The 9,933-nt window shown below is 35.7% G+C and overlaps 1 non-coding gene across 1 annotated transcript; it reads left to right on the forward strand.

Moving 5' to 3' along the window:
* Window positions 1-9,031: 9,031 nt before the first annotated feature.
* Window positions 9,032-9,138, forward strand: LOC145110496 (small nucleolar RNA R71). The gene has a single exon (XR_013709875.1). It is a non-coding gene; the product is annotated as a small nucleolar RNA R71 (small nucleolar RNA).
* Window positions 9,139-9,933: the final 795 nt, after the last annotated feature.

Consider the following 9,933-nt stretch of genomic DNA (forward strand, 5'->3'; position numbering starts at 1 on the left):
TTGAGTCAATGGAGGCTGGGGTCGACATGCTACAACATGCTTCTAGGGACATTCTAACTAGTTCAAAGTTGTCGAAATTTTACCTTACCCTAGAAACGCAAGCATGACCCGTGTAGAACTTTCGTGAAATCTACACTAAGAAAGAAAAAACAAAGTACAAAATAACAAAAATATTTTTGGTATTTTATGTTTTTGAAAAGAAAGAAAATATTTTTGTGTTTTTAATTTTTCGAAAATTAAAACAAATAACAAAAGAAAATCTTTTTGGAATTTTTTGATTTTTCGAAAATAATACAAAAGAACGAAAATATTTTTGGTTTTTCCAATTTTTTCAAAAAAAAATTAACGAAAACTTAATAATGTACCAAACTAACGAAACTTTTCTTTCTCAAAAGTCGAAAACGAAGCGTGTCGAAGCGCTGATCGTGAACAGTAACCTCTGAATGATTAATACTATCAGCCTCTGAATGAATCAGTATTGCCTCTGAATCGACACTTTTTCACCTCCTTTCTTTGTTATTCTTTCGAAAGTAGTCCTAGAACCGAACTCGCTTCAATCATTCTCAATCCTGTCAAAATTCGAACAAATGATTTTTCGTCCAATGCTTTTGTAAAAATATCAGCAAGCTGATCAGTTGTTTTTACAAAATGAACTTCAATATTGCCATCTTCCACATGATCTTTAATAAAATGATAACGAAGTGCAATATGTTTGGTTTTCGAATGTTGTACTGGATTATAACAGATGCGTATAGCACTTTGTGAATCACAGTACAATGGAATCTTCTTCATATTAATTGCATAATCACGCAATTGACTCTGGATCCAAATGATTTACGAAGTGCAAGCAGCAGCTGCAACATACTCAGCTTCAGCAGTAGAAATTACAGCACAAGTTTTCTTTTTCGATTGCCAACTTACAAGCTTCCCATCTAACAATTGACATCCTCCACTTGTACTTTTTCGGTCAAGTGTACATCCTCCCAGATCTGCATCTGAAAACGCTTGAATGAAAAATCCTGATTTCGAAGGATACCACAATCCTAACGAAATTGTTCCCTTGAGATAACGAAAAATATTTTTCACTGCAGTCAAGTGTGGTTCTCTTGGATTTGCTTGATACCTAGCACAATTACATACATAACAATTACATACAGAAAACATGATATCAGGTCTACTTGCAGTAAGATAAAGCAATGAACCTATCATACTCCTGTATAAAGTAAGATCAACAACCGGTGTGTCTAACGAAGGACTTAGCCTTGTTCCAACCGCCATTGGTACTCTTAACTTCGTGCTATTCTTCATGCCAAATTTTTCGAGCAAATTCCTGGTATATTTTTCTTGATTGATGAAAATTCCTTCTCTGCTTTGATGAATGTTTAAACCAAGAAAATTATTGATTTTACCCATCATGCTCATTTCGAATTGGCTTTTCATCAAACATTCGAATTCACTAGACAAAGCAGGGTCAGTAGAGCCAAAAATAATATCATCGACATAAATTTGAACAAGCATTACATAATTCCCAAATTTCTTTCGAAATAATGTGGGGTCAACTGATCCTTGTTTAAATTTTGATTGTTTTAAGAAACTGGTAAGAGTTGCATACCATGCTCTTGGTGCTTGTTTTAACTCATATACTGCTTTATCTAAAATATACACATGATCAGGATATTCTTCATTTATGAAACCTGGAGATTTTTCGACATAAACTGTTTCTTTGAGTTCACCATTGAGAAAAGCACATTTCACATCCATTTGATAGACATCAAAATCTTTGTGAGCTGCATAAGCCAAAAATATTCGAACAGCCTCGACTCTTGCGACAGGGGCAAAGGTTTCTTCATAATCGATACCTTCTTGTTGCGAATATCCTTTAACGACTAATCGTGCTTTATTTCGAACAATATTTCCATCCTTTTCGGTTTTGTTTTTGAAAATCCATTTTAATCCGACAATTGAAACATTTTCAGGTTTAGGAAAACCTCCAAACCTTGTTTCTATCGAACTCAGCCAATTCAGATTGCATTGCAACAACCCAATCTGAGTGTTCCATTGTAACCTTAACTGACTTTGGTTCAATTTTCAAGATGAAAACATTAAACATGCAAAATTCTTAACGAGCATTCAGTACCTCATTCTTTGCACGAATTTGAGCTCTAGTCAAAACTCCATCTTTTGGATTTCCAATGACTTGTTCTTTCGGATGATTTATTGTCCACTTTTCCAATGGTGGATATGCTGGATCAAAGTCTAAAGGTGCATCTTCGTACATTTCTTCATTTTCGGATCCTGCAACATAATTATTATCATTTAGTTCATGAAATTCGTCATTTTCATCAAGATTTATGGTTTCAGTATCATTATGCTCCCCCTCGACATAATTGTCATTCTGATGCTCCCCTCGAAACTTTCATTTATACTGCTATTCTACCCCTCGAAAGGATGCTCCCCCTTAACAGTTGAAGGTATATTCAAGTGCTCCCCCTCCACTTGAGCATCTAGCATACTTTCGCCATTAGCAGTAGTATCTGACGTGATTGGCGAATCATCAGTATGTTTCGAAGATTCAGGAGTTTGATTATCATCAGCATGGACTTCAGTATCTACATCCCTATCTGGAACACCAAAAATTAAATCATAATCAAAATCAGATGAATTAGAACTTTCAGATTCATCATTTGATTCATTAAGAATTGGTTTTTGTTCGAAATGTTTTTCTACTTATTTCACATAGTAATCATCAAAAGTAAGGTTAAACGTTTCTTCAACTTTTCGTGTTCGCTTATTCAATACTCTGTATGCAACCGAATTATTTGAATATCCCAAAAATATTCCTTCATCAGCCTTAGCTTGAAATTTCGAAAGATTATCTTTGAGATTCATGATAAAACACCTGCAACCAAACACATGAAAGAATTTGACATTAGGTTTTCGGTTATTTATGATTTCATACGGAGTTATATTGAAACGACGATGAATAAAAGATCTATTCTGAGTAAAGCATGTTGTCGAAACTACTTCTGCCCATAGATATTGAGGAAGATTCGCATATGTCAACATTGTTCTTGCTGCTTCGCAAAGAGACCTATTCCTTCTTTCAACCACACCATTTTGTTGTGGTGTATATGGCGATGAGAAATTATGCGAAATTCCTTTCTCAGTTAAGAACGAATCTAGCACGTTATTTTTAAACTCCGAACCATTATCACTTTTGATTTTACGAACTTTCCTTTTCAGACTTGTCTCAATTTTCTTGATAAATTCGATCATTTTTTGAGCGACTTCAGATTTTAACCTGAGAAAATACACCCAAGTGAATCGTGAAAAATCATCAACAATAACCAAAATGTACCGTTTCTTGTTGAGAGTTTCAACAGTTGATGGTCCACAAAGGTCAATATGAAGAAGTTCCAGAGGTTCAACAATTTTCGAATCTATGACAACTGGATGTCTTTTACGATGCTGTTTTGATCACAAGCTGCACATAAAGTATCATTGTCAAACTTTAGAACAGGTAAACCTCGAACAAGATCGTCTACTACCAACTTATTCAAATTTCAAAAGTTTAAATGAGATAATCGTCTATGCCACAACCAGCTAACATCAGATGAAGCTTTCAAAAGTAAACAAACTGAGGGTTTCCTAACAATAGGTTTGATGTCAAGAGTGAACATATCGCCATATCTTTTTTATTTCAGCAATACTTCGTTCGTATCAACATTGGAAATGATACTTCCTTCTTCGTTAAACACAACTTGATTACCAGTGCCCACAACAAGTTGTGAAACACTTATCAAATTATGTTGAAGACCTTCGACATAGGCAACACGATTTACAGTAAACTGTCCATTTGTTACTTTCCCGTATCCTTTTACTTGACATTTGTGATTGTTCCCGAACTTCACAATACCAGCATTTTCCAAACTTCTAAAATCTCTCAAATTCCCCTTTCTTCCAGTCATGTGACGTGAGCAACCACTATCAATGTACCATTTCTCATCATATTGCTCGTCACATAGTACCTACAAACATTAAAAGAATTTAGGTACCCAAGGCTGTTTGGGTCCTTGGTTATTAGTTTGAAAAAGCGAATGAAATTTAGAACCTAAAGCCCAATTTCTAACTTTAGTTTTGAAAGAATCAATTAAGTCAACATCATCAGTTAAAGGCACCGGAACATAATTTTTCGATAGTTTTGGACTTTCACTGACTTTTTTCTCATGTTTCTCAGTGTGTCTTTCCTTTGGGATTGGTTACCATTTTTGAACTGGAGTATTTGATTCTTTCGAAGATGAACTTCCAGATGAAGTATCATTCAAATACTGTTCATAGGCCTTCTTGATTTGATGTTGAGAAAACTTTCCCGATTGATACTTTTTCCCTTTTTCTTCAAGCCAATGATTGATTGTTTCCACCCCAGACGAACCTTTTGTGTACGAAACTTTAGTAGCTTTTTGTGCCGATGGATTCGGAAAATTTGGTTTTTGTGGAGTAAACTTTGCAGATTTTGTGGATTTATCATGCACAAATGTTTGATGATCTGCAAACTGTCGAACGTTTTCAAATTTTCGACAATTCTCAAATTTTTGAACATTGTCAAATTTTCGAACATTCTCAAATTTTCGAATATTATCAAATTTTCGAACATTCTCAAATTTTCGAACATTGTCAAATGAACGAACATTCTCAAATTATTGAACATAGTCAAATGAACGAACATTAGCAAAAGTTCGATTTGTTCTTTTTGAAGAAAATCGGTTTTGATCGTTTGTTGGTTTTGGAAAGGATGAATTTGAAGTTGAAAACTTTTGTTGGCTTTATGAATTAAAGTTCTTTTGTTGCACATTTGTTTGAAAAGTGTTTGATGATGTTGATTTTGAAAACTTTGTTGAAGACTTTTGAGTATTAGACGAAATTGGTTGAGCGGGATTTTCCTTTTTATCCAAATGAGTTGAAAACTTTGTTTTTACTGATTTAGGCAACTCATTTTCAGACAATTTCTTGGTTGGTATGTTTGATTGTTTTTCATTGGTCACTACTTGCCAAAAAATTCTTTTTCGTGCCTGTCTTTTCGAAATACCTTTTTCATTCGAAATTTTTTAACAAGGTCCTTAAATTCTTGTGAATTAAGTTTCACATTTTCATTTGTGTCATTAGATTATTATTTCAAAATCTCTTTTGTATTTTCTTGTTTATCAACCCATTTTCTTTGTGGTTTTTGTCTTTGAAAAACATACGAATTCTTTGTTAGATTGTTTTCGACGGTGCTTTGGTTTGAGAAGAATCCTTCGTCTGATGTTTTCTTGTTATCATCTTCGACCATTTTGTTGAACTCTGGTTTGATGTTTTCAACATTTCCAGTAGTGACAAACACTTGATTCGGAAATACAACATCATCTGAACACTTAAAATTTGGATACACAACAGTATTTGTTTCCAAATAATTTTCACCTTTGTCAGATACAATTTTGTCGAAATTTTCAGTGTCTCCAAACACTTGATCAACAACAACTCGTGGAATGGATGTTTCATTTGAAACATTCTTTTCTGGCTCAGAATTGTTAGAAACATTTTCTTCATTCTCATCATCACTACTATCTGTTTGACTATATCTAACACTCACTTGATTAAAGTCACACACTTTCGAAGTAGAGGGTCTATCAGTGTCATCCTTAACCATCGAATCATCACATATTTCTTTACCTTTTGACTTAGATGTGACATTAATGACAGATAACTGAGAACAATCGATACTTTCATCCTCCTCAATTTCACTGATTTCGCTAAAACTATCAGAATTATCATCGACATCAGCAAAATTTGATTAAGAGTCAAGTTTCGAATTCTCAGTTCTTTTCAAAATTTTGATTTGTTCCTTTTGGTCAAAGTATCATTCATTATCTCAACAAGTTCATCAGCATTCAAATATTCGTCTATCTTAACAATACCATAAGCAAATCGATTATCAGACACTTTATCGAATTATGTTATGGTTTTCTCACAATCATAGGACAAACTATCAACTTTCTCTCTTTCGAAAACAAGAAAAGGCAACAATTTCCTATGTTGTTCTTTGCTAATGTCAGACGAATGATGCAATGAAGTCATCTTAGCATATAATCTTTTTGCTGAATTACAGTAGATGTTTCTTTGAGCAAGTAACATTCGTACATCCTTATCTAGACATTCCCTATCAATATTCACATTATTCAATTGCAATTCCAAATACTCTACCCTGCTTTGTTTCGAATCTAACAATTTATGGATCTCTAGCAACTGGATGTTCAGTTTCTTAGCTTTATTACTAGCAGACACCACAATTGTATCAAAGTAAGCAACAGTATCATCAAATGCAATTATTTTAGAATCATAAGCTTGTAAAGGAATGTTAAAAGATTGAAGAATAGAACGTACCTTGGTTGTCATTGGTGATTTGTCTCCTGATTTGGCCATGAAACAACGACCAGTCACCAACTCGTCCTCATCCTCTTCAAAGTGTGCGAACATGGCACCATGCGTCGGATTATGCATCTCTTCTTCATCAGACCCTGAAGACCAGATCTGATACGTGCCATCATCCTCACCTTCACCTTGTGCAACCAAAGACACCCCCTTCGTCTTTGCACGTACTTCTTCCAATCTTTCCACATAATAGGCTTTGTCCTTGACCCTATTCTTTTTCTCTTCTTTCTTAGGAAGCATGCAATCATTTGCCAAATTATTTGCTCCGTTACAGCAATGACAGTCATGCCCGAATCACCGTTAAGTTTCTTCTCAACTTTGGCTTCAGTTGCCTTCACATCATTCTTCTCGAATCTCTTCTTCTCCTCACCCATAGACTTATTAACGAAACTTCCTTTCACATCACTCTGCTTTACCTTGGGATTGAAAGGTTTCTTGAAAAACTTTTTAACTCGGTTGTTCGAGTAAAAAGCAATCGCTTCATCATCAGAATTCATTAGAAAGCCTTCTTCATCAGAACCATCTTTCTCAACAGCTTCTTTCTCATACACTTTCGAAACAAGAGCTAAAGGACCTCCCAAACTCAGTTTCGACTCTTCAGCCATCTCATTCACTTCATTTTCGTGAGTTTTCAACTGATTATACACATCATTCAGAGATGAAGTATCGAAGCTTTGTTGATTCTTCACCATCATGCTGACACTTCTCCACTCCTTACGAAGTCCCATCACAAAAGTGAGATTGAACTCCATTGATGACCTTATGATTCCATAACGATTGCATCTATAGATCAGTTCATTAATATGATCATAGTAAACTTCAATCGTTTCACTCTCTTTTTGTCTGAACTCTTTCAGCTCCACAAGACACTGTTTAATAGAGTTTATCTTTGTTTTCTCGCTTCCCTGATACTTTTTCTTAAGAGTATTCCAGATATCTTTTGCAGTTTTACAACCACGGATGTAATTGTAAACAACATGTGGCAAGGCACCTCGCAATTCTCTCAAACAACGCTTTTCGTTGTTCTTCAGCCTGGTGGATTGATACGTAACTGCAGGTGCTGATCCAGATGATCCAATATGTTGAACATTTGGTGGAGGTTGAGCTATTCCTGTAATGCAGCTCCAGAGTTCCTCGTCCAATCCGTTCAAGTAATCCTCCATTCGATCAGCCCACTGATCATAGTACTCTGGAATCAACATAGGAATCTTCATAGAAGATCCTAACAGATGAGAAAATGAAGTCATCGTGTTCATGTTGAAATTCGCCATTAACGTACGGATGAGATTTTTCAGAAAAACTTGAAGAAACTTGAAATTGAATGACTGAATTGATCAGAAACTCAAAAACGATTACTCGATTACACAATTCAAACGCAGAATCAAATCAAAACTATAGATCAGAGATGATTTTCAGAATCAAACAGTGCGGAAACTTTTGAGACAAACTCGCGACTCAAAAACTAGAGATTCAATTGAAAATCAGATCCTAGCAGTATTGATTCCTGCTCTAATACCAATTGTTGAAGTGATTTATCGAGTATAAGAATCAAAATCAGAGTAAAGATGAACACAAGAAGTAAATAAGGTCTGGTTTAGCTCATATTACTTCCAATAAACAAGAGTACAACATGATAATAGAAAATGGGAAAACTCTACTATCCACTCTATGTTCAACTCCTATTTAATGGAGGCTGAAAGTACAAAAAATACTAAGGCTAGAGATTAAAGCTTCGTTAAACAGATGCCTTAGTAAAAACATAAGGAAACATACGAAACAGACAATTACACAGACTTCAACATATTACAATACATTTCGACTCTACAACTTCTAGTTGTAATAGCTTGGATGTGAGCTCCTTTTAGGTTTTTTTTGGTGTTTCCTGGAAGGGAGCTCGGTGATCTTTCATTGAATTGTTTAGCTAGTTGCCTAAGTTGTTTTTCGATGTTGAGGATTGAAGCTTGCTGATTTCTTATTGTTAATTCGGTTTCATCATGCCTCTTTTCTGATGCAGCTACAAAGCGGGCGAGCATTGCCTCACAATCGGGTTTTTTTTTCAGGAGCTGGTTCCTCTCTTTAGTAAAAGCCTCTTCCTTTTTCCTCAAATTTCTCTTCATTGGATTTATTGTACTCATCATAAGGTAACCACTTTTTCTTGGGCTTTCTCCATTCTTCATCATAACGATCACTGCTCGAGTAGCAAGCTTGAACCTTTTGGTTTCCATTCTCATCTAGATCACAGTCTCTAGTCAAATGTGGCTCGTTACAGTTTTCACACCCCACTCGTAGAGCATGGATTGTTTGATCCATTTTACTTATCCTCCTATCCATGTTATGAAACATTGCTAAGACCACCGAAATATCCTCCGAAGCAGCATTTATGTTTCCCCTAGTTGCATTATATCGAGGGATATGGTATTCTCTTGAATCTTTAGAAAATTCCTCGATTAGCTCCTTGATTCCGGTTGGTGCTTTATTTGTTAGTGGTCCTTGAGAATCAAGGAGTTTCCTAGTTGTGACGTTCACCCCATCATAGAAAATTGAAACTTCTTGTTGGATGTTTAGATCATTTTGAGGACAGTTTCTCAACAAACCCTTGTATCACTCCCACGCCTCGTACAATGACTCACTCGCTTGCTGCTTGAAATGTGCAGTAGCCTTCTTCAACTTGGAAACTTTTGATGGTGGGAAAAACCGTGCTTTGAACTCTTCGTGCATTTGTGCCCAAGTTTTTATCTTGCCCGGTAGGAGTGCCTTCAATGAATCTTTTGCTATACCCTTAAGAGTAACAGGGAGAATTCTTAGCAAAACTGTCTCGCGTGGGACGTTTGGTATGTTGAAGTAGTCAACGATGTCAATGACCTCATCAAGGTGTTTGTAGGCATCCTCATGGTCTTTCCCATAGAAGGGTATGTCTTTCAGTTCAGCAAGGATGTGGCCTTTCAGTTTAAAGCTAGCGGTGTTGGAGATTGCAGGTTGCACAAGTCGGGGTCCGGTGTCTTCACGCATCCGCCTCTTGTAGGCTTCCATCGTCATGTCTGCAATGTCCGTCATTTTGGCTTTTGGTTCGCTTTCGGATTCGCTTACTTTGTCTGATTCTTGTTCGCTTTTGGGCTCGTACCCTAACGCCTTTTTGTTAAGAGTCTTCTCAAAATATTCAAATTCGCTTTCAAGAGTTCTTTTGCTTGATTCTCCGAGTTTGGTTGTCTTCTTCTTATGGAATTCTGACTCAGGATCGTCAAACGGTGGTAAGATTGGTTTGTTTTCCCTCGGGTCATAAATCACTTAAACAAAAAAAAAATAAAACATGTAAAAAGAAAAAAATGAAAAATAGAACCTAACTGTTACGACACCACGACGTGGTGTTAATGACCACAACGTGGTAAGTCAAACAAAAGAAAGACTAAAAACGAAAATTTGAAAGAAAATAGACACAAAAAATCCTAATAAAATAGCATATTCAAA

The sequence above is a fragment of the Lactuca virosa genome, chromosome 4 (assembly GCF_052849685.1).
Source record: "Lactuca virosa cultivar CGN04683 chromosome 4, Lactuca_virosa_CGN04683_v6, whole genome shotgun sequence".
In the NCBI taxonomy this organism is placed as follows: Eukaryota; Viridiplantae; Streptophyta; class Magnoliopsida; order Asterales; family Asteraceae; genus Lactuca; species Lactuca virosa.